General features: G+C 43.4%; 1 long non-coding RNA gene across 2 annotated transcripts; it reads right to left on the minus strand.

Annotated features, from left to right (window-relative positions):
- Window positions 1-328: 328 nt before the first annotated feature.
- LOC125331068 lies at window positions 329-19,516 on the minus strand. Of its 2 annotated transcripts, none has more exons than XR_007205843.1 (3): window positions 19,432-19,516; window positions 13,879-13,959; window positions 329-846 (listed from the first exon to the last, which is right to left on the minus strand). It is a non-coding gene; the product is annotated as an uncharacterized LOC125331068 (long non-coding RNA). The 2 variants fall into 2 exon arrangements; XR_007205845.1 differs by lacking the exon at window positions 19,432-19,516 and adding an exon at window positions 18,925-18,987.
- Between the last annotated feature and the right edge of the window lie 6,189 nt (window positions 19,517-25,705).

Here is a 25,705-nt window from a genome sequence, read left to right on the forward strand (position 1 = left end):
GGTCATAAATTATTATAATATATGTGAGCCCAGGCCTCAAGTTATATTTTTAATAAAGTTTTGGGTTAATTTTCTTATTTCATCATTTCTTTCTTATATTTTCTTAATTTTCTTTCTGTTTGTGGAGTTAATATCAAATAAGTGACCAGGAATCCTTGCAAACACCTGCTGGCTTATGCTGACACTTCAGTTTCTGGTATCAGGCATGCATATTAAAATTATATCTATATTATACTTCAATATTTATTATGCACCTTCTATTTTATATACTCATGTTAAACATTATAATACATATTTGCTATGCATATTTATTTGTATATAACTACAGACACCTCACACCAACGTCTTTAGAGAAAAGCACTGAAGTGTGGAGAGTAAATCTGCATTTTTGAAGTTCCTGCTCACTTCTCTGCCATGGCCACAGAGATGGAGGTGGCACAGTTTGGGAGATGAAATGGGGTTTTTTCTTTCTTTTGGAGATCTTTTCTCTTTTTAAGATTCCCTGACCTATTTGCTCAGGAATTTGCTGTTTGCTGGGAAGGAGCTGCCTGCCTGTCTGGCTCAAACAAAGCCAGCTTGATCACAGCTGCTGTTCCCAGGCAGACAGCTCACAAGGAGCATCATTCCTGAACACCTTCCTTGGAGGTAAAACCCCAGCACTCTCTGCTTTTAAGCCACACACCACAAAGCCAAGAATATTTGGGAATTCTGCTCCTGTGCTCAGCTGCCCCAGCCCTGGGGCTCAGCACGGGAAGGACGTGGAGCTGCTGGAGCAAATTCAGAGGAGGCACCAGGATGATCCGAGGGATGGAACAAATTCCAGGGTGGTAGGAATGCTTTGCAAACCTAAAATGAAATAAAAATCGAGTTTATTGAGTGCACTCCAGAAGAAAAATTAAGGAACAGCCTCAAAGACTGTAAGAGTCACTCTCGTATGTGAATTAGACCCTAAATAAGGAACTGGGTTTCTACAGCAGGACAAAGCCCCAAACCAAACTTGAGGTATAGAGAGTTCCTTAAAGCTCACTGGGAGAAGCAGCACTTCAAACCTAACAGAAAGGAAATAAAACCAAATTTCTCTGTTGTGTTTACACGGAGGAGGAGAAACAGGCCAGCAGGAGACTGCTCCTTTAGGATGAGGCTTCAGGAAGCCACCAGCTTCCCCAGTCAATCCTGCAAGAGCTCACAATCCCAATTCCATCCCAGAATCTTCCCACTGTGATGCTACTCTGATTCAATTTCTTGAGTCACAGGGGCAGGTTTCTCTGAGGATCTCACAAAGACCATTTTTTAATTGCTGTGGGACCACATTATGCAGATGACAGAGCTGAAAGCCAAAAAATCAGGAATCAAAGAGGCTGGATTGTACAGAGTGTAGTGTGCATGCACATACGTGTGTGTATATGGAATATCACACTTCAGCTCTCTCCCAAATGCTGAGAGAACCAAAATAATTACAGTTCACCACTTTAATTAAAAGACTCCCTGTTTGCTTCTTTTCAATCCTTTTTTAACTGTTGAGGGAAAAGTGGAACATCTGATGTAGTCAAATCTTAGATTTAGGCAGTTCTGGAAATTTCAAGAATATATTTGACTTTGTGCTTTTTATGTTTTCTGTAACTTTCTCCAAGACTGGTAAGGAAAATCTGGCCCATGGGATTGCACAGAAACCATTTCCTGAAGGCTCCTGCTCCGCTGGCTGGGCAGTAAATCCCACTCCTGCAGAACTACAAGGAATTTTTCCTTTTCCAAGACCCACCCAGGAAAGCCAGTTGAATTTTTTTACTTCAAAAACTCAGCCCACTCAACTTTTGAACTTCTCTCAGAGATGCAGGGTGATGCCACAACTCATCCAGAAGCCTATTTGGATTTAGGAAATGAATTTTCTTGGGCTGTCCTCAAATCCAGGCCATCCACGTTAGGCTTATGGGGTATCTGCTCAGGGGAAAGCACACAATTCTATTTACCACACAGGTTATTCCTCTTGCAAAGCAAAAGGAGAGAGAAACAAACAGAAACTGTCTGAAAGAAAGGTCTTTATAGCCACAGTCACCTGCAACATATTCCTACAATTTAAAAAAAAAAAAAGGGAACCGGGAGATTTCCTGTCAGGATTCACTGCTGCCAGGGGCTGTCACCAGTTCCAATGGAATCATGCCACATGCAAAGGAAATGTAGGGAAAGAGCATTTGGGAGGCATTACCAGTCATGTTAAAGACACTAAAAGCTGAGTTTCAAAGGCCTGGAGGTCCCTGAGGAGATTTTTAAAGAACTGGACCCCACTTTGTCCGGGGCCTGGCCTAAGCCCCACACCTTTAGGATTCCTACCACATCATTCCTTTATTATCCAGTGGGAAATGGCCTCCAGTTGTGCCAGGAGAGGTTCAGGTTGGATATTAGGAAAGATTTCTTCCCTGAAGGAGTGACCAAGCACTGGGACAGGCTGCCCAGGGCAGGGCTGGAGTCACCACCCTGAGGGTGCCCAAAAATGAGTGAAAGTGGCACTTTGGGATATGTTTTAGTGGGCAGGGTGGGATTCAGTTGAAAGTTGGACTGGATCATCTCAGAGGTCTTTTCCAACCTTGACAACTCCATGGTTCTTTCCCATTTAAATTAAGAACAGTGAAATAACCTCAGTGACACGTTTAGGGATCCCCACATCCCACATGGACTGAGTGTCCTCAGGGAATGTCAGCACAGCTCTGGAGTGCTGTGCAGAGCCAGCCAAAACAAAATAGGAAAGAAGTCCTGGATTTTACTTACTTTGAAACAAACCAAGCCTTGCAACATCACAAATATTATCAGAGAAGTGTAAGGACTGGGGCTTGGGACTGAAGCTTTTGACAGCACAGATTTATTTGCAAATTCAAACAACCCTACTGGTTTTTTTCCCATTTAAATTTGTTGTTTCCCTCTTGGTTCCTAACAGAGACATCTCCCCTTAAACAAAAAGAGAAAATATGCATAAATATCACATTTGAAAAATGTAATAAAAACCCATTTGCCACCTTTCCCCCCCAAAGCAGCAAACCATTTGCACAGCAATGCCCAGGCTATGCTTCTCCTCCCCACAGGCTCTGATGCTACAGAAACACAAAAACCAGGCTAAAAATCAGTCCCTACTTCCATGACATCCCCTGATTTCAGCTGAGAGCAACTTCCCTGAGGTGGATTTCCCCAGCTGGGAATACTCAGCACCAGTTCTCCTCATTGTCCTGGACATTTCTCCCCCTAAACCATTCCTTTCCTCTGAGGACAGGAGTAAATAGCACAATTTGTTCCCACAGAAGACTGGCTGCTCCTGAAATGTGAAGAAGCTCGTGGCAAATGGGCAGAACGTTAGGAATAAATAAGAAAAACAGGGCAGCAGAAATGAATCTCCCACAATGACTTTTCTCATTCCTTTAAAATGGGAAATGGCCTTTGCTGGGCTCACAGGAATCCAGACACAGCAGATTTGCAAGTTGCAGGGGAAAATAATGGTTTATCTGCTGTTCGAAATAAAAACTGGAAAGCAAAATGTAAAGACAGAGGCTCCCACAGACAGGCAGCAATTTAAGGAAATTGTATCAGCCAGGGGACAGGAGATGTTTGCTATAGCCATTTAAACAATAAATTGCTTTAAATTTGTAAGTGAACCAATGAAACACTAAATTTCACCCCATTTTTTCAGGAAGCTGCTGCTGCACCCCAGCAGGCATTAAATAATACACACTGTGCTTGATTTTACAAAACAGTTTAATCTCAGTGCCACTTTGTGTCTGAAACTCCATCTGCCCAGAGATTCACCTTTGCCAGGTGATATTTCGTGCTCTCCCCCTGCCTACAGCAGAGTTTTCCCTCTGCAGATTAATCTGAGGCTCTTCAGATGCTCAGGAGAGTTAAATGAAAGTGGTAAGTCATGACTTCGAGCTGAGTCTCTCTTGCTGCTCCTCAAATTTCCGGAAGATTCCGTGCAAGTGAGGTGACAAAGCTGCCCCAGCCAGATTTCAGTGGCAATTCCCTGAGCAAAAGCAGAAGAGATCTCACTGGTCTGAATTCCTTGTGAATTTTCAGACCACACAGTGACCTAGGACAGCTTTTCCCAGAAGAATTTCATCCTTGCTGGGACGACACAAAGAGGAGTTTCCATCACCACAGCAACCACCAGAGAGAAGATGAATTAAACAAACAAAACTTGGGTTGGAAACACTTTCTGAAGTATTTCAGGATTTCAGCCTTTGGGAGGTGGCTCGGATAGGAACACAAATCTCTGACCTAAGTGAATGCCTTATCCAAAAGGGTCTTTAATTCTGGTTTTTCCTATCTTTTCAGGCCAGAGAGGAATTTCAAGAAACTTTCACAACCAAATGTGTCCAAAGAAGGTCGCTCAGAACTGTTTTATTTCAGTAACAAAAGTCCATGAGTTTGTTGAATAATTTCTTATTTGTTCTCCTCAACATTTCACTTCCTAATCAGCATTTTCATTCCCAGCCTGACAAGCTGATTGATTGTTTTTGTTATCTGTCTCAGAGCTTCATCACTGAATTTTGAAGTGAACTTATAGGGTGAATAAATTCAAAAGATGATGTGGTTGAAATTAGAAATGTTCAGATTTAGGACCACATTACAAAACTTCAGCTTCTTCTGTAACTTTAAACCATTACAGAGGTGCTGAAGTGCCAGGACTTGTATTTTGTAGAGCACGGCAAGGCCCAAGTGGCATTAAACAGAACCTATTTGAATTTCCAAAGCATTTCACACCCACATTAAATGCCTGAGCAACTCTGCTCCTTCCTTTTATCTCCAAGAAGAGTTAAACTGAGATTATTTTGGCGTAAGAGGCAGAAACAAGTGACTGGAAACATGGTTCTGTGTTGGTGAGGGTGAGTCCCCACCCCTCTGGAGATGGAAGGTGATATGGCAGAAGTCAGCAACTGCTTCTGTCTGGATCCCCTTGAGCACAGACACATCCAGGAATTCACTCCATAAACTTAGGGGATGATCCAGTTAACTTTTCTGGTTAAGTGCATGCCTGGCACCAGCTCCAGAAAATCTTTGCCATGGGAAAAGAAATGTCCCATCACCACTGCAGCTTTCCAAAGTGCTCTGAGATGGAGCCTTGTCACTAACAGAGTTTTGCAATCCTCCAGCACGACAACACCCAAGATTTTCTTACCTCTGCATATGAAAATGTTGCTTTTCCAGAGTTTTATAGACAATAAAATGTTGGGACCAGCACTGGTGATCCACGGGTGATCTATGATCAGGTGAAGGCACAGAGCAATAAACAGGTGGTTCACTTACAGTCAGAAACCTGGACAGCAGCACCTCAAGGAAACCCTCAGAGAAATCTGGGAAGAAATGGAGCAGGAATGATGGCAAACACTGGCTCTCTAAACGAGAATAAATTCAGTTTTCGAGATGCTGTGGGCAGAGCAAGACAGGATCCAATCAGCCTACCAAAAATACTTCATTTACCTCTCTGCCAAGCATTAAAACTGGTGAGAAGAGAGCAAAAGCAGCCCTGCGATGGGATCATGGCAGAAGATGTGGGGTAAGTGAGGCTGGAAGAGGCTGAAGCTCGAATGGGCCATTTCCACACCAAAAACCCCAGTGAAGCAGAGTTTGGTGATGGTTCAGCTCGGTTGAGTCACTGAAGCCATCCAGAGATGGCTTTAAGCATCTAATTTTACCAGCCCAACACACCAAAATTTCCCACAAAACCACCAGGAAATGCTGGTGTCACACTCAGCCTTGGGGCTGGGCTCTCTCTCCCCCTCCAAAGCCAGAGGTGCTGCTATTCTGGTATCAATTCCTGTTAGTCCCATACAGATGTTAGCACCAAAACGTTACCAGAATCATTATGTTATAAAGAAACAGCTAAAATACCTCTGGCCAGAGAAGGAGGAAATCAGGTTGTTGGAACAAGGCAGAACCCCTTTCATATGAGAGTGCTTTTCCACCAAACAAAAAGCACTGAACAGAGGCTGTGTCAGACAAATGCAAGATGAGCTAAACTTCACAACAGATTTCTCCCTGCAAAAATAAAATCTCTGTCCACACAGAATGTCTGTAGTGTTTCACATTAACTCAGAGCACTCAGATCTAACAAACGTGGCAAGCTCAGAAATAGGTGCCTGTAAACTCTAATCTCCTTTCCAGAGTTCTGTTTTTATTAGCAGGCTGTGGCTTCCCAAGCTGTGTAGCCAAACAGGAATGGATTTTATCCAGGACTTTTCCCCAGGAATGCATGCTGCAAATGCTTTAATTCAAATGTCAGGGAGGGAGAGGATTGCACCTGAGCAATAGTCAAAGGCTGGGACAATATGTCAGTGGAGATACCTCCTTAATGCCACTACAAAGCCTATAGAACTACCCACAGCTGAGAATCACCAAAAGCAGCTTTAATAAACTGAAAACTCTGTTAGAAGGTGTTCACGAAATGCATTAAATTTCTCTGTGAGTTACTCAGCAGAGTGAGGGAATCTGCTGTTGATGGAGTTGTTGAAAACAGCTATTTTGAAACCCCAGCCAACACTCAGGCTCCATGCAAAGCCTCTGCTACAGAGAATTTCTGTCTTGAGCATTAATTTTCATGCCTGAGAAGTAGTGTTGCATATTTTCTCCTCATTTAGCACACCTGAGAACAATGAACGCCGAGAAAGGAACTGGATGCTTTGTAAGTTCACCCGAGGTGATGAATACCTCAACTCCACTGCAACAATAGGACACGTCTGACCTGCACCCCTGAAAGGAGTGATGAGCAGACATGCACATCTTCCTTAATTACCTCTCCTTTTAATGTGGCAAAAAATGGGAGGCAACTTGAGGGAGAAGCACTCAGTCAGTCAAACCACAGAGCAGTGGAAAGGTCAGATCCTCACAGCCCAAACATCGTGAATTACAAGAAATATAAAGCATTAAAATTCCAAATGGCTGCTGACAGAGGCTTTAATGAGAATGCAAAAAGAGCCAGCAATCTGTCCTCATGACAAAAATTGTAATGAGAATGTTCTCCTCTAAGTCTCTTCAGTGAGGGAAAAGTGTTTCTGTGCCAGGACCGTGAAGGACTCAGCTCCTGTTTGCACACTACACAGTTCAGGAAACTCACGTGACCGACTGATTCGTCCTTTCCCCATTCCAAAATAAATACTGAGAGGTCTGGCCTGGCTTCCACCTGCCCTCAGCCACCACTCCTGACTCCCACTGGGTTTGTAGAACATCCCAGTTCTGGGCAAGGAGCAATTGGAAAAGATGCAGGAACAATGACAAATGAGAGCTAAGCCAGCCTAGATCAATGGTAAGACTTGAACCCCCCATTAAATCACTGCTAGCGAGGCCAGCAGAGGGACATGGTGCTATTTTTCCTCTGGAACGCTCCAAAACCCCTTGGAAGAAGATCCCAGAGCTCAGCCTCAGCCCTTCCCAGGCACCAGAGATGGGCTGTGCAGGGAGCATGGCTCTGTTGGCTGGTTCCTGCTCCACTCACCACCCCAAAAGCATCCAAGTGACTCCTGCAGCCTCAATGAGCTCCAAGAAGTTCCAGAGTCCCAGCTGGCATTTCTGGACTTAACGACCCTTGTTAGAAATGTGCCTGATGATTTCCATTCCATGTGAAAGGCGTTTCTGTGCTGATGTCCCTCAAACACGCTCAGGAGAGCAGCAGCTCCCGAGTGTGAAAGTGTCTCACTCTGCTCCTGGCTCCCCTATGGTGCCTTTCATCAAGGACTTAAGAGTAAGTTTGGCTTTTTCTAACAAGAAAATAGATTTTTGGGGGGTTTTGGTTTGGATTTCTTTGTGGTTTTCTTTGGGGGGGGGGGGGGGGCTTGTCCCTTTTGCTTTGGTTTTTCTTTGGTATTTTTAAAAATCAATCACAAACCATTACCAGCTTTTGGCAAGAGGCAGATCAAAAACATGCCTTGCTCCAAGGTGATTACACCTTTAATAACCACATCATTACTACCATGAGTGGATATAACAAGTCCCCCTTTCCATCTTTGAAAAATAATCAGGATATCATGGTGTTTTACCACTGCACTCCCTCCTTTTTCCCCCTCTCCCCCTGCCTCCAGCCCCACAGGAAGCAATCATTTCTATGCAAATACTGGGTAATAGAAATGTAACTTCTCCATACCCTGCCTTTCCTTGGGGAAGCCAATCGGCCGGCTCTGGATACACAGAAAGCACCGAGCTGCAGAACTTATCTGATATTAATGGTTTCTGCTTCATTTACATATTCATGGCTCGCTTCCTGTGCACACTTTATTGTGGAGGAGCAGTCACCACCTCATTTCCAATATTCCCAGGAATAATGAGAGGTGACTGCTGCAAACCCTACCCCTGCAGGTTCAGCTCAGAAACCACTCAGAAAACCTCTTTTAAAGCTCCTGGCAGCTGGGAGGGAGGAACATTTAATGGCAAAGTGCCCCAAATTCCCTGTTCTCCATGGGCTGAAGCCCTCAGTGACCATTTTGGGCTAAACCACGAGGAACTGGCCTGCTCACAGGTAGCACGAGGTCACTTTGCTTGTCCCCTCCTCCTCAGGAGTGGAAACACGGCAGGTATGGATAATTATGGACAGGGATGACCAGCAGAGAGGGTTTCTGTCATCTCCATCACTCTGCAAAGCATCTTGGCCCCTTGAGTAGGGAAAATCCTGCTGCTGAGGCAAATATCCCCCACCAGCAGGACAGGCTGCCAGGTTTAGGCCCAAAAGTCCTATTTTTTTCCTATTTTGACCCTTTTTTTCGTGATCCAAAAGATCCCACTGGGGCTCTTGCCATGGGAAGGAAGAAGAGGCTCTGCCCAGCACCACACAAAGCCTTCAATGCTCCTCCTGAATGCACAAGCCAGGCTGGATTCATTTCAGCCCAGCTGCCAAAAATCTGTCTGTCTTCCTAAAAAAATTAAACTTCCTGGGAAAATGATAAACAGGGTGGAAATTTATTCATGAGAACCTTTGGATTAATACACAGGGTGCTGATCTCAGCACGCTCTCCAGAGTGTCAGACTTAAAAACTGAGCTGTGCTTTGCAGCTTTTTTGTATCTCTGCCCAACTACCAGAAGCAAATAAATAAATAAACAGCCAGAACCCTCTGTGTAAGAACAAATGTCTCAATCATTACTCCCAGGGAGCTTCTACACATCCTACAGTCACACACGTGCCTTGATCTCCTCTCATTTTCAAAGGTCAGCAAGAAGCAGCTCCAAAAGTTTCAAGAGCTCCAAGAGAAGAAGCTCCAGGGGTTTTGTCTCTCTAAACACCACTGGCATTGCAAATCCTCTCACTGAAAAATTCTCTCCTGTGAGGGTGGGGAGGCCCTGGAATAGAATTCCCGGAGAAGCTGTGGGTGTCCCTGGATCCCTGGAATATCCAAGGCCAGGATGGGGCTTGGAGCAGCCTGGGACAGTGGAAGGTGTCCCTGCCTGTGGCAGGGGTGGAATGGGATGAGCTTTAAGGTCCCTTCCAACCCAAACCATTCTGGGATTGTGGGATTCTGCGATCCAAGATAAAATACAGGTAGACAACAGAAACTTATGGCAGAGTCTGAGCACCAAGGGTGTACTAAAAGTAAAAGACATGGTGAATTGTTAAGCCAGCAATTAAAGAATAATATCCTTCACCTTTTAAGATAATGAATACAGGTAGAAAAAAAATTTCTCTGTCTGAAAAATAACTTTTTCTTCCAGCAAGAACTGTCCAAAGGCATTTACACAGGAATTCCTGCTTCCTGTAGCTTCTATATGAAAACTGATAACTGCACTGAAGAAGTTAAAAAATGGCTCCTAAATTAACTCCTAAAGAGCTACCAAAATCTTCATATTAAATTTAGCAGATGTTTTTTTCTTTCTTTTCATCAAAGCCCTTGGTTGTACTTCACCTGAACTTGCTCATCTCTCTCATCTGCTCCGTGGGGAGTGAAATGAAACCCGACTCATTGTTTGGGGTTGATGCAGTGCCTCAGCCTCCCTCACCAGGCTCACATTGCCATTAATAACTCAGCCCTACCTCTAACAAAAGATCAAATTTTCAAAAGAGAAAACAAAGAAGTAAAAAAAAAGAAAAAAAAATCAATGCAGAGGTGTCATTATCTGAGGAAACAAATAGGAAAAAAATCCCTTTTTGCAAATCAAGTAGAAATAAAGTGAAGCAATGCCTGAGTCAGCAGTTTGCAGCCAACCTCCCTCCTCCCTTACTGGCTTCTGGCTCCACAGGTGTCTCCTGGTTTTTATTATTTCTGTCTTCACTGTTTGGTTTGGGTTCACTTTTTGTTCATTTTTGGCACCTGATGTGCTAAGTCAGCAAGTTCTCCCATCGACCTGGATCTGCCACTTGTCCTGCAGCTGGAGAACCTCAGCCCCTTTTTTTGGGAAGAGCTGTGACCCCTGCTTGGTGCTGCAGCTGAGCCCAGCCCCTCATTTGGCTGGGAAGCGCTGAGCCCTGCTCCAGCTGGGTTTGGAATGGCTGCCAGCGTACTCTGCTCACCTTGTGGGAATTCAGGAACATCAGCCTAATTAAAATTGTTGTTGTATTTGTTTTGCCAGGCTCTCCCTTTTATCTGCACCAGAGTGGTTTTGCCTGCTCACTTCAAGAAGCGTCTGTGGGTGGAAACAGTGAGCGATAGATTCAAATAATGAGGCTCTAAACGACTACAAAAGACTTTACATGGCTGTGAATCATCCATCTCCAGTGCTGCATTATTCAGAAATTAATGCAACCCTATAAATGAATAATGATTTAAATGTACTTTTAAAAATTGTTAATGCTCCAGCACTTTTTCCTTCTCTACATAATCAGAAAATTGATTATGACTACGACTAGACCTATGTTCTTAATTTAACTTATGTAATGGGGATGTAAAAAAGGCTTTGCAACAACAGTGGAAATGGAAAGATTTCCAGGAGACTGGAAATGGGTTTCTAACCTTCAGAATTCCCTAGCCAAACTCAGCTGATTTCAGGGGGAATTAACACCAAAAAAAGCCTCCTGGAAGGCTGTAGGATCTATAGAAAACTGAATTATTGCCAAGGCTGAGGAAAAAGATCCAAAATACATTGGAATATATGTCAAATAATAAGGATAAGGATCATAAGGATAATATGAGTCCAGAAGGTGTTTTGCTCATTATTTGTTTTCTCACATTACTCTTTCTTTTTTAAAAAGCAAGTTATTAGGAGAATCCTGAAGCCAGGAGATGTGTGAACAGTAGAAACAACACAAACTGATTCCCAAGTATTCGTCTGAGGATGATTCCCATGTATGAGGATGATTCCCATCAGCATTATCTGATGAAAAATAGAGGGTGAACACAACTCAGCGGGGTTTATAAAAGGATCTGTTTTCCAGAGCAGCTGGGGCTGCCCCTGCATCCCTGGCAGTGCCCAAGGCCAGGCTGGACAGGGCTTGGAGCAGCCTGGGACAGTGGGAGGTGTCCCTGCCCATGGAAGATGGGTGGCACTTGAGGATTTTAAGGTCCCTTCCAAACCAAACCTTTCTGGGATTTTAAGATTTCACTTCTCACTCTGGGTTTTCATTTTCAGCAATAATGATTCCTCCATCTCTCTTTGAAACCACCTTAGTAAGAGACTCCAAACTGGTTGAGGCAGGGAGTTCACACACAAGCCACAGAGAATGGTTATTTATCCTTCACAAATCAAGGATGATGTGACATCTTTGGTCCTACCCTATTAATTCTATTAAAATCACCAGAATTATTCTGGTTTTAGGAGGGTGGAGGATGTGAAATTAGAACTGGGGCTGTGCATTTTTACTGAACCCTATCTGAGCAGCACATCGGCTCTTCTTTAGACACGTTTCAAAATAGATATTATGTAAATTATTAAATGCTTTTCTCCTCAAGTCACACTGGGAATTTTTCAGGAGCAGACCAGAGATGAGAAATTGTTCTGTTCACACAAAAGCAAGTGATATGTTACAACCCTCTCCACCAGACGACAGCTGAACAGGGTTTTCTCTTGTGCAACAATAAAATTATAATGGATCCGTCACTTAGTGTTCCACTGAAGGCAGACACTTCAAAGACTCTTCAGCCCCAGAAGATGGTTTCAGTAAAGTCATCCCCCACCAGGAATGGTTTATATTCTGCAGGTCTCTATTAAATAATCATAAATTATTGATGCCATAAAGGACACGGACTGTGCTGAGGCTACAGCCACAGATGTCCCCTCATTAAAACCTTGTAAAAATCACTGCCACTCGAGCTGCAGGACTGAGTTTGTCTCAAAGCCTCAGTGAAATATTGCCACCAACCCAGCAAACCCCTGCTCCTTCCAATTACTTGGGGTTTGATAAACTCCCCACTTCCGTTCCCACTTCATCCTGCTGATAAACTGGGAGCTCCACATTTCTGCCCACACCTCATTTACCAGGCTGAAAACACTCCCTGTCTTAGTTCCTCCTTGATTGAAGGGCTGCAGGAACACTGGGAATGTGATCCCTCGAGATGGGAGCACCCATGCAATGAGAATAATTTCAGGAATAACCTGGCACTCACCCAGCCCTGCTGACTCTTCCAGTTCTGGACTGACAGGTCCTGCTCTGTGTCATATTTAATCCTACAAGTGAGGTTTTGACACTATTCAGGCACACAAATAATGACCAAACCTGCTCCTTTCTCTATTAAATTCAAGAAATATTTCCAAGTCTTAAACTTGACTGCTTGTATTGAGTCAGACAAAACTTCTTAAGTTTAGCTTAATCATGTCCAGGTTAAATTTCTCAAAGGTGGTGAGGAAGAGAGGTTAAATTTTCAATTTTTTTATAGCTTTAAAGGCAGCCAGATCTGTGACTCTTAAGTCTCCCCCCTTAGAAACTGAAAAACCTGGATCCTGAGATTTTCCCCCCATGCAAGAAGGCAAATCTTGATCTCAATGATAAATATCAGCCCCCTAATGAAAAACAAGTGTCTCGCCTCAATATTGGAGAGGATCTTTGGTGTCTGCTCTCCCAGCTGAGACAGATAAACCAATACCACCGAACTCATGGTGCCTGCAATTTTCTAACTGATTCAGATTCGATTGTTGTACCTTCTTTTCTCCCCACAATGTTTCTTTGTCTGGTTTTTTAATTATCAGCAGTAATTTCTGATTCTCCTGAGTGGGCTCATTCGTTAGGAAAATAGCAAATTCCTACCACGTACAGGAATAGTCTGGAGTTTAGTTCCAAAACCAAAATGGAAACTGATTCGATTCGCTTGGTATTCAGTATCAAGGAATTCGGTAAAAAAATCCTAAAATACTTCATATCTCCCAAATCCATGTGCATTTTGTGTCCTAAATTAAGTCAGTACACGAATTAAACTAGGGGATGTTCCATTTTACACAATTAACTTTAAAGAGTTGTATTTAAAACAGATCAAATCTTGCTCTCCTGAGTTTTCAGGATAAATGGGAATGTGGTTATTAATTTATAAACTCCCTCAGGAAGAGACATGAGCAATAAACAGCAGATCCAGCTCACTGAGTGCCTCCTGGACAGCCACACCAATGGAATGGAACTGTCCTGACCTTCCTCACTGAAAGCTGCCAACCTTAAAATAACTTTGTGTTCCTGGATTTTATGAATTCCAGGTCTTAGGTCTGCAGATCTGATCTCCAAAGGTGCAGGGAATGTTTTAGCTGAGCCCTGTACCATTAAACAGGGATTGCCACGAGTCATAAATTATTCTCTTTTCAATGCTCAAGACTGACAGAGGTGCCAACTTTTCAATTTAATTAGGGAAATTCTCTGTAAGAGACGTAATTTAGTCAAGTTCTGTTCTCTCAGCTTCACCTCAGGTTTCATCCTTTCCATCAGCCAAACAAATACTCTCAACTTGTTCTCTCAGAAATCATCTCACGTAGGTAAAACAAATTATTTCATGTTGCATACTTACATTTATCTTGAAAGGCGCCTTCAAATCCTTCTCTGGCTGGCTGGGACACCCATTGTTTTCCTGAGTTTCCTAAAGGAAAAACTTCCCAAAGCAGAGAAGTTAAAGGACATCAACCCCCATCCTCAGCCACTTCACCTTCCACCTCAATTCCCCAAATTCTGCCGCTACATTTCACTCACAGAATGAAATCATCTGTGGAAAAGCTGCTCCAAACAGGGGCAGAGAATTCCATAAGGGAGGAGGAACAAATAAATTCATTACATTGAGGGTTTAAAGCAATAAATCCTATAGATGATTTCTGTACTGATCACAGGTTTTGACATGAAACAGAAATTATCTTCTCATTGGAAGGATTCAGACATTAAACTTTGATTACTCCTTCTCTGCACTTTTCTCCAGCCACTGAGAAGTCCCTGGATCCTTATGCAAGTTACACTCTTAACTATGGATTTACTCCCATTGATTTGTAATAGTGTAACTGAGGAGAAATACATCAACTTGATGAAAATGACCTGTTTTTATTGACTTTGTCTGGAATGAATTTTCCTGCAGCTGAACAAAAAGCACATTTGTACAACCTGAACTCCTCCCGCAGTGCAGAATCAGAAGCAGCACAATGGACAAATAACTTTGAATTTAACAAGCTCTGTCTGTTCTAATCTCAGCCACAGCTGCTAAAATGATGTTCCCCAAATTATTTCTGCCTAGTTCCAATGTAGTTATTGCTGTTACAGCAATGTCCACGCCATACACAATAAAGTAAATTAGAACACTATTTAAAAATTATTAACCTTGCAGTTCTGGTTACTCCTGGAGAGTGATCTTAGTGAGTTATGGAACAGGCAGGGCCTGGGATTCTTAAATTTGAGAAGTGGTGCTTAAGATTAGTTCCAAGAATTGAAAAAAATCAGAACCCCCCCCACAAGTTTTTAACACAGGAAAATGTCATAATATATAATTGATAATCTAGAATTCTATGAAAGGCTGTAAAGAACTTAAGAACAAGCACACACAAATGCTATTGCTTTTCCTGTCTGTGTGAACTTACACATACTGATTTAATTTCCAGGAACTGGACTTATCCCTGAATTCCCCATTCCTTGGTTTTTCATAATTTTTTTTCTTTAACTGAGTAGCTTGAGTTTTCTAAAACTTAGTGAGTGGACATGACATTTAAATTATGATTTATTATATTCCTGAATGACACAAGCATTGTTGGGGACCCTCAACCGCCGTGTAGCCCTGGGAGAGGGGCCCTGAGGGCACAGACACGGGGTTTCCCTGCCCCTGCTCAGCCTCGTTCCCATTGGTTGGTTTGTGTTCCCTGCGCGGGCAGAAGGACCCTTGGTCCCGTGACTGGAACAGTTCCTGGGCAGAGCCCCGGCCATGCGGCTGGAGAAATAAACATCTCTGAAACAGCTATCAAGAATCTGTCTGTCCGTATATATTTCCTTTCCACGGGACTCCTGGTTTGATATATGCGTGTTGCAGGATCCCCACTGCAACAAATGGTGGAGAATTTTGAGCAGAACGATCCCCGATCTCTAAGCGACTGATTTGTGTGAGTAAACCCTGGAAACTTTGGATTCCTCTTCTTGGTTTTGCTTTGCTATTCCATATCTAAACTATGGAGGAACCGTGGGAAGACTCTTGGCTCTCAGAGCCGCATATGGACATTTATCTTAAACTTAAAATGATTCTTGAACAACGATTTGTAAATTTTAGCTTGATTCAAGCTCAAAAAGAACTGAAACACTTCCTGGCATGGTTGTTTAAGAACTTTTTCTATGTTTCTTGGGATTTAATTCTTACCAAGGGCTTTTGGAAAACCGTTTGGACACAGTTAATACTGGAGTCAAAATATATGCCGATGGAAGAATATTTTCGTGAATATTATTTAGTTACCGAGACTGTTGAGCAATGTCAGCTGTGTCCTGGTGAAGGGAAGCGTGGCGCAGGGACCGTGCGGCCCAGGCCACGTGCACCGAGCGCTCTGAGAGCAGCAGCGAGGCAGTTCCCGCGTGCGGGCGGAGCCACGCGAGCCGCAGTGTCGGTGGCGGAGCGGGGAGCGGTGGGACCCGGCAGTGCCCGCCCGGTCCTGTGCAGCGCGTGGTGGAGCGAGCCCCGTGAACGCCCGACCGAGAGAGGCGGCGTGCGGGCGGCGGCTGGCGGCGATGGCGGTGGAGCGGAGCCGCGCCCAGCCGAGACGCGCGCTGGAGCGGGGCACGGGGGGGTCGTCGCTCGGGGGCCCGGCCGAGACGTGGGTGCAGCGCCCGGCATCGGCAGCGAAGCTGCGACCAGAGGAGGCGACGCACGGAGAACTGAGCGGCGCGGCCCGGCCCGGCACGCGCAGCCCCGAACGCGACCCCGGGAAGAACGCGCGGGCACGAGCAGCCCCGACAATTCCAACACGGGAGCGACCGAAGGAGAGAGCAAAGACGCAGCGAGACAGAAAACAGCAGCCACTCGGAAAAAGGAAAAGATCATAGCAACTAAGACCTTAGGGATAGTAAAATGGTATAATGTTAAGCAAAATTATGGTTTTATAACAAGGTGTGACAACCAGCAAGACATATTCGTGCATAGAACTGCTATTAAAAAGAATAACCCTGAAAAATGCATCCCAAGCTTGGGAGATGGAGAGGTGGTGGAATTTAATATTGTACTAGGGAGAAAAGGGTTACAAGCATCGCAGGTCACTGGGCCTGATGGTGTTCCTGTAAAAGGCAGTATATATGCAAAAAATCGTAGTCATGTTAGACAGTATCTCCACTGTAAACCCCCCCTACAGTTTCCCTTTCCTAATCCCACCTTTCCCTTTTACCCTATGTCCTATTACCCCCAGTGTATTCCCAATCCGTTTTTTCACCCATGGTTTCCCTCACAAAACCATGCTTTTGCCAATTGTTTCCCCAAAAATCCCTTTCCAATGCCGAGTGGGGAATGAAAAGGGGGAGGGAAGAAGTTAAACCCTCTCCTGCCTCAGTTTCCCCACAAAGCATGCTCAGAGTTCTGTCTCCCTTCTGTCAGCCCTAAGATGTTCCAGAGAATCTGTTTGGACATTTAAAGACTCAGGAGGGTGGCTTGTTTTGTTTTGAAACTGTTCTTGTTATGTTTATCCAGTTGTTTTCATTCTCCTTTTATTAAAATAAAACGGGTGAGGTGTTGGGGTCCCTCCCCCGCCGTGTAGCCCTGGGAGAGGGGCCCTGAGGGCACAGACACGGGGTTTCCCTGCCCCTGCTCAGCCTCGTTCCCGTTGGTTGGTTTGTGTTCCCTGCGCGGGCAGAAGGACCCTTGGTCCCGTGACTGGAACAGTTCCTCGGCAGAGCCCCGGCCATGCGGCTGGAGAAATAAACATCTCTCTGAAACAGCTATCAAGAATCTGTCTGTCCATATATATTTCCTTTCCACGGGACTCCTGGTTTGATATATGCGTGTTGCAGTATCCCCACTGCAACAAAGCATTACTTCCACAAAGATTGAATGAAATGCTTGCCATGCTGAGTAAGAGTTCAGCCAGGTTATCAGTGCATTTTCTAGGACCTATAAATTTTGGTGAGATTCTTTTGTGACATTTACGTAATTCTGCACATTTTAAACACAATTAGCTGACTGATTTTGCACTCATGAGAAACCAATAAAAACAGGACCTTATAAAAATCCTTCTGTTGAAGAAATGAATGAAATTCCTCAGAATAAAGAATGTCTAACGCTGAGGCAGTGACCTGGAATAGGCTGGGTTGGAAGGGATCTTAAGGATCATCCAGTGCCACCCCTGCCATGGGCAGGGACACCTTCCACTATCCCAGGCTGCTCCAAGCTCCTTCCCTCCATGAACCAAACTGACATTAATTATTCTGATATTTTGGAGCTCAGGGGCCATCCAGACCCAAATCTGAGGGCTCCATAAAATCCAGGAACTTTCCCAGGGAATGCTGCACTGTGGGGAGCTCAGAGAAAAGAGAGGGCACCTACACTCGTCCCCTATTCATGAGCCAGGTGACCTCAAATCCTACTCTGCCATTTAAGCACAACTGTTTCCCAGAGGTTTATAAAACAATAGGTTTTGTAAAAATAAAAGTGTGGTTCTCTCACCCAAATCCTTGATCTGACTCCCACCAATTTTCTCTTAGTCGTAAATATTTTCTTGCTAACGCTGTTATCCTTTTGGCAGATTGCAAGATTGCTCTGTGACTGTTTCTTTTTATTCTCCCAGGCCTATGAATTATCCTGAAGAGCCTCCTCTTTATTTCACTTTTTTTTTGATCTTCTTTATTTTATGGGATCAGGGTTTATCAAGCTCATAACCACGTCCCCGTGCTTTTCCCCATCGAAATGCAGCAGCAAAAGATGCAAAGAAAAACCAAAACTGTTTCAATTTTGTAAAGCCAGGGGGTGAGGTGAAAGGGAAAACAGGTTTTGAACAATCTTGTCCTAATAACTATTGATCCTACTGGGGAATATCTGCAGCAAGCAGCACGAAACTGCCAAAATATGCAGCAGAAAGGGATTATAGGTGTACGAAGAGATAACATAATCTCCACATAAATCAGTTAAATAGTCAATCAAGCACAAGACACAAATCCAGAGGAATTCTGGCTTCAGCAGCTCCGCTGCTCACACAACTCCCTGGATTTCTTTAATGGTGCTTTAATCCTGTTAAGATTTCAGAGGCAAAGCAGTGACGAGACTGAGCCTGAATCTATTCCTGCTTCTGCATCATTAAGCAAGTCCAGAGTGCATTAATTACATCTGATCACCCCACTCAAGGCAATGAGGCCACGCAAGGTGCGAGTCAGGGGCTGCAGGACATTTATTACTGATGACAGGGCACCAGAACGAGAACTCTCTGACTTTCAGATGTGAGCTAAAGATCTGAGCCTGAATTAGCAGAGCTGGGTTTAGTGAAATAACTCCTTTAATCCACACAGCTGCTGCATGTGAAGGGGAAAAATGGAATACTGGGTGCTGAGACATGATTTTCATTTTTCCAGAGCCATTCCTGGGTGTGACACTACAATTTCATTGTGCTGCTTCAGGCCTCACCTCAATTCCTGTCCTCAGGGTGAAAAGAGAATCCTGGGCAGGATCCCAGGAGCCCAAATCCACCTGGAGGATGATCCACGAAGTTCCTTCTGGATAGGAGAGGCCCCAGAGACATTTCTGTCACTACACCCCACTCTCAGAACCCAAACCTCAGGGGTAGCTGCTGCTCTCCCCATCTCTGCACAGCTCCTAGTGGAATTCACATTTTTTAGCATAAATGGACTGTATTAAATGAAATTTAACTAATGGCCTGGGCTAGAATTTGCATTAACACCGTCACTGCACACAGACTACACGAGCTGGCCCTCGAACAGTGACGCCTCTATTTTATAACCCCTCAGATGCACCCATCTAATTCTCTTCTCTGTCAAGACTGGAAAGTAGGTAAGAAAAATTATGATAAAGCAATTTTGTCAGGGTGCCCTGACCTCTATTACAGGGAGAGATTTCAGGGTGGTTGATGCTGGCTGAGTTCACACAGCAATTTATCCACCCAGCTGTCCTCACCTGGATCCAGCCCCGTGCTGCCCACGACGATCTCCACAATTTGGGGGTTGTTCAGTTCACAGGTACAGCCCCACTTCAATATAAGGATATTCTGTGCAAAACAAAATATTCTGGCTTTAGCAAGTTCCTGTATCAGCATCTGTCACCCAGTAAAAGATGTGACACTCACCAGTCCTTCCATCCAAACCATCTCAATTTATACAGAAAATCTACCTAAATTTCGATAATTCCTGTGTATTCTGCCAAACCTTTTTTAAAATACTGACAGCATTTTTCTCAGCAATTAGAAAACCTCTATGAAAAAAGCTCATTTTTTTTCAGCAGTGTTACCGAATTAACAGATCCTTTTACTTTCTTCCTCCCCATCTCTGCCAGAAATTAATTTTAACATGCAGAGCTCATTGAACATATTTAGCACGAGTACCTGAAGTGGATTTTAATATTTTCAGTACTCCTAAAATATCTCCTATGAAAAACACGTAGCTAGAGGAACACATTAGCATGTACTGCAAGGATTTTTAGGTTGATTTTTCAGGGAGGCATCACTACAGATCATCTTTGTTAGGATGGATCATGAAAACCTTTGGAATTCTGCTCCAGAGGACACCTCACACCACATCCCCTGGCACTGGCTCTGTGCAACACCCCCCAGGCCTCCCAAACGTCACATTCCCTTTGCAGAACTGATGATTTGTTATTTTTATACACCTCAGGAATGACTTGGGGGAAGAACTACAATTATCCCCCTGTTCAATGCCCTAATTCAGATGGAGTCAGCCAGGTTTGGATTCTCCAAGATCCTGTGCATCCCCACGTGGCCATCCCAGTTTTACAACTCTGAATTGTACAGGGAAGTCTGTAAAACTGGTGTGAGAGCAGTGGGAAAGAACCCCGAATGCAGAGTTTATTTTACACACAACAGCAGTCTCACATGGAGGTGGGACAGGAGGAATGGAAAGAACCTTTCCCAAATCCATGGTTTTTCACCAACACGAGTGGTCTCCTTTGGGAGGTGGGACAAGAGGAACAGAAAGATCCTTCCCTGCCTCACAGAGGCTGGGATGTGGAGCTGCTGGGATGAATAAATGGCAGGGTTTTTATAAATGCTGGAGCCACAGGTAAGAAAAGCTCCTCAGGAGGACTGACAGGACATCCACGTTATTGCTCACTGCAATTCCAACTACTCCAAGACTTTTCCACCTCTTCAAATGTCAGGCACTTGGAAGAACCCCACTGATGTCAAGAGTCCTCCTCCCATTTAGAAATTTAAGCATAACACAGGCCTAAACCTGAGATCAATCATCCATCAAACAGATTTCTCTTCTTCACGGCCCAAGGTTTGTGCCAAGAATTTTTAATCTGCAGAAAAACTGTGCCAGTCCTTGATACTGGGACTAAATATCGAAAAGAATTTATTTCTGGCACTAATTCCAGCTCTGTGTGTGTTTTAAGCCTGAACTCTTAATGCAAACACAATTTTAACTCACCAACCACGGGGGTTTCACTCATTGTCACAGAACTGTTCAATGTTGGCAGATTTTAAATCTCCTGAACACCAGAACTGTATAAAATTAAAAATGTCGATTTTAACTAGGAGTAGATAAAACTAGAACTGTCTGGGGAATAAAAAGATCTGCTTAAAACTAAGTGGCCTAATTCCTAAAACTAAGCTGCCTGATATTTACAACATGGAGCTACAGATGATTTTGTGAATAAAAAAGAATTAATTGTCACAGAATAATAAATATTGTGGTTAAATCCATCATGTCCCTGCATTCCCATCAGGATTGCTGAGCATGGAGCAGGACAGAGCCCTCCAGCAGCTGGTCCTTGTGCAGTGCTGATATCTACACCAGATTAAAAGCCTCCAGCTCTACCATTCCGTGATTCCACGATCCTATGAAACGCTGATCTTGTGTCCTTGTAATTGTTTAAAATAAATTTATTCTCACTGATTTCCCTGTGAAGTTGTTTCCACGTCTACAACTGAAACAGAATTAAAAAACAGAAGTGAAAATACAACTGTGCCATGATTTGGGCTTAACTGATCTTGACTGTGTGTTAGCCTGGTGCAAGGTTCAGTGAGTATTTAGAGTTTGCCCTGAAACGGAGAAAATTGGATTTTTTTCCCTTAGGCTAAAAGTTTTATTTATGGACGGCTGGCAAAAAAAAAAAAAAATTAACTGAAGTTCAGTGGTTTTTGTGAACGTGCTCTCAGTGCCTCCTCTCTTCAAAAAATAACATTTTAAAAAAGCATTAATTAGTTAAACCTCCATAAACAACCCAGGTGCACCTCACTGCAGGTGTCTAAATAGGTGTTAATGACAACATTCCAGGATGTTCTGGGGAAATCAGTATTTTCAAAGCAGAAATTGCCATTTTTATGCCGAAATTAATGAATCCACAGCTCCAGAGAGGTCAGGATGCCGTTTGTGGTGTACTGTGCAAGAAATCATTTCTCAGGGCACTCCTCCACACTGAACTGGAGCATTGGTCCAGCTATTAATAGAATATTTATATATGTATGAGCAAGAGCACAGACTGGGATTAAAGGAACCAGTGCTGGAGTCAGGAGAACAAGAGAACTAAAATAAATATTATTTAAGCATTTGTTGCAACAAGAATGATGAAACAAAGCCAAGTCCCTCCAATGGAGTTTTTTCCATGCCTTGCTCCCCAGGCAAGGCAAAAGGGCTTTGGAAGAACAATTTCATTTCCAGTGTTGTCCTGTCCCCCTGTGTCAGGATTCCCAGTGGCCACTTGGATTTTAAACATTCCTCCCTTTTAAAAACACCCTCCAAACTTTCTGTAAATAAAGCACTTTCTTTCCCTTTCCCCAGGCATATTTCCCTGAGGTTTCCCAACTCTAATTATTATGAGCAATATCTTCCCTCTCTCCTGCTACATTGCTTGAAAATATAACCAAAAAAAAGACTTGTTTTGGAAGTTTCTTTGAACTTCCTAAGTCAATGATTTCTTACATAACTGCAATAAAAACCTCTGGGAAAGAACCTCTGCCAAGCACTGTGTCAGCAATTTCAGCTGATTACAGATGGCTTTCTCCCCTCTCCACAGAACTGTTCAATGAATTAAAACTCAGGATTGGATCATTTCAGAGCTGACAGCAGCCAGAGATTTTCCTGGGAGTTTTTAATCCAAGCTTGGGAGCTAATGTAGGAAAGGGCTTTAATGAGGGAGGGGGTTCCTCAGCAGAGCTGAGTTCAGCCCTTTCAGAGGGACCTCAGCACCACAAAACATCTCCCATCAGCAGAGCTGCCACAGACTGCCACCACCCCGGGAGGCAAAGAGTTAAATGCTCCATATTTCCATGTTTTCAGGTGGCTGGGAGGAGTTTTGAGTATTTATGACCAAGAAAACCTCCAGCAGCAGCTGCTAGAAGGCAGCAGATTGCCTAATTCAAGACCTCAACTACTGGATGTATCCTTATGTGTTGGGTTTAATTCCTTATCCCTTTTCCAGCCAATTCTCCTCACACTTAAAGCAGGAAGGATTCTCTGTCCTCCCTTCGCTCTTAGTGCTCCCCTGTTACAAGAACAGTTCCCAAAAAAACCTATTTATATCCCTATGGAGCCTCCCTTTGCTGCTAAGGGTTTGATTGGACTAAGAACTGAAAATTAAAATAAAATAAAATAAAATAAAATAAAATAAAATGAGTAAAATAAAATAATAATAAAATAAAAAATCGAATAAAATAGAATAAAATAAAATAATAATAAAAGAAAATAGAATAAAATAGAATTAAAATAAAATAAAATACAATAAAATAAAATAAAAATAAAATAAAATACAACTTTTCATTTCCTTCTATCCATCTCTACAAAAGAAGCCCAAACTGTTTCCCACAGAAATTTGCCTTCTAGGGTAATTGAAAAAAAAAAAAAAAATTAAGAAAGAAACAGAAAGCGAGGACAGAAAAAGAGGGCAAAAATCCTGTACTGACATCTTACAATGGGAATTGAAACCCTCTGCCTTTTACACCAAATCTGATGGCCAACAGTAGCACAAAAGACAAAGTTTTGAGGGTTTAATGTAAGGTTTTGGACTCGCTCAGCCTGACTTTTGCAGGACACTTCCTGCCCAAAGGTTTTGGACAAATTGGTGAAGATGTCATCTATGTGGGTTTTTTTAAGAGAAATGCTTTTATAAAACATCAATTTACTGCTGGCTGAAGACAGAGGAAATCTGGCATGTTTCGGGTGACCTTATGTTTTTAGGACTTTCATTATTGTTTCTTTGCACTTGTGACATTTGTGGACCTGAAGGAGCAAACCAGAAGTTCCAGGCAGAAAGATTTTGGTCCCTACCCTACCCTGGCATCATCCACACCCAAAACAATGCTCTTTTTGCTTTTGCAGGGTCATTAAAACCAAATTCACCCCCATAAACTCATTTTCTCCCCACAGCAGCCACACATGCAGCATCACAGGATACACAGAACAGATGCAGCACCACTGCTGGCACTACAGCCCTAAACTAAAAAAGCAAATTAAAGGTGTGTTCCCTGATTTACAGGAACGGGAGGTGATGGATTTAATTGAGGGTGGTGGTTTTGATTTGTAGGAAACATCCCTGAGTGCTGCAGAGCTGCAGGGGACTGGGAAAACCTTTGTGTCCTGCAGAAATTCCCTATGCTCACAAAGGGATTTTAGGGAAAATCAAGCCAGACTTAAGGATCTAAGTCAGAAAAGTGTTGGAATCGAAAAAAGGCCCGGTGGCTCCGGCGGGGGGAGGAATTGCAGTCCAAAACCAATGTGGTTGATAAGAGCAAGCTCCGTTTATCAGCAATCCAGAGGCACTTATACAGTATACCAGCTTGTTAGCTCTTAAGTGGCTTAAAACTTATCAAAGCGCATTTCTGCTTCTACATAATTGGACTTACACTGACAAGCTTCTACAGTTATGTTATGATTAAAAGAATTCAGAGTTCACCTCCCCTCTCCAGGTCTTATCTGCACAGCTGCATCACTTCCAACTCCCTTCTTTGTTTCTCAGGCTTGGTTCTCACACAAGAATTTTCTCATGGAGAGTCTTTCTCACACAGGCCTTTTGCTTGCAGGCTCTTGCTACAGTTCTTTTATTGATCCCATAATTCTATCAATAATCCATGTCCCTGATCCTCTGACCAAATCCCAACAGAAAAGAGGTAAAGCAGAGAACTCACTACACACCACCCGCTCAGGGGCCCGCAGATCTGCTCTGTTCCGCGCAGCTCCTCTCCCAGGAACTCTTCAATCTGTTGCACTCGCAGTATCAGGAGGGAAACGTTAGTCATAGGTAGCCCAGTGCCATCTGTTCCCAGGCTGGAAGTGAGCAGCCACCACAAACCCTCCCCTGTTTGCCTTCTGGAGGAGGCTCCACGGAGGGGAAGGCTGAGCTGCAGGAGTTGGTGAAGGTTCTGCCACCCCCACTGGGAAACTCTGCTTATTCTGCACTTCACAGCAGCCCTCGTTCGTGATTGATTGTTGTTTAATTCTATTTTGCATTTAATTCTGCTTCGTTTTGCCAGAAAAAATGGAAACTCAATGCCAAAAGGAAGAATAGGTTGATCTCTCCTCTCCTTTCGAGGCTGGTCCCATCAGCTCAGCTTTATTCAAGGCACAGCTCTGAGGACTTTGGCCTCTACCCAAAAAAAATCCCATCCTGACCACGGTGAATTTGAATGTGGCAAAAAAGTAAAGTTGCTTTTTACTGTCTGGTGTCTTCCAACTGCCCCCAAACACCACTAATTACCCACCAGGAACCATGTGGAAACACACTTAACACCTTCTTAATTCTAGTCCTTGCTTCCACTACTGTCCTTTTGCAATTTCAGTGCTAGAACCTCACCTCCAGGTAAAGCTATTAATACATAATTCAGGAAATAATCCTACAGCACCCATAAAAGCCTTTTTTATTTTTTTTTTCATCTCTAGGCAAAGTTATGCAACAGCAGCAGAACAATAGGCCAAATCCTGATATTATTGCAAGCAGATAACTGAAAGTAAACAAATAAATCCATAACCATTAACATTTTCATCACTTACATCCTGAACACCGTGATAACAACCAGATAAAAAGCACAGCAGAGATTTCTTTAGCCCTGGCATTATGAGCTGCAAATATTGCCACAGTAAGTCAACAAGCAAAGTTTTTATGGCTAAAGATGTAATTAAAAAAGAAAACATCCCGTTCACCCAGGAAAACCTGAGCTGGTTTGAAACAGAACATCTTGGTTTGAATCTGCGCTCTGGAATCCAAGAGGAAGCTCCTATCA

This window comes from Corvus hawaiiensis, chromosome 10 (genome assembly GCF_020740725.1).
Source record: "Corvus hawaiiensis isolate bCorHaw1 chromosome 10, bCorHaw1.pri.cur, whole genome shotgun sequence".
Taxonomy (NCBI): Eukaryota; Metazoa; Chordata; class Aves; order Passeriformes; family Corvidae; genus Corvus; species Corvus hawaiiensis.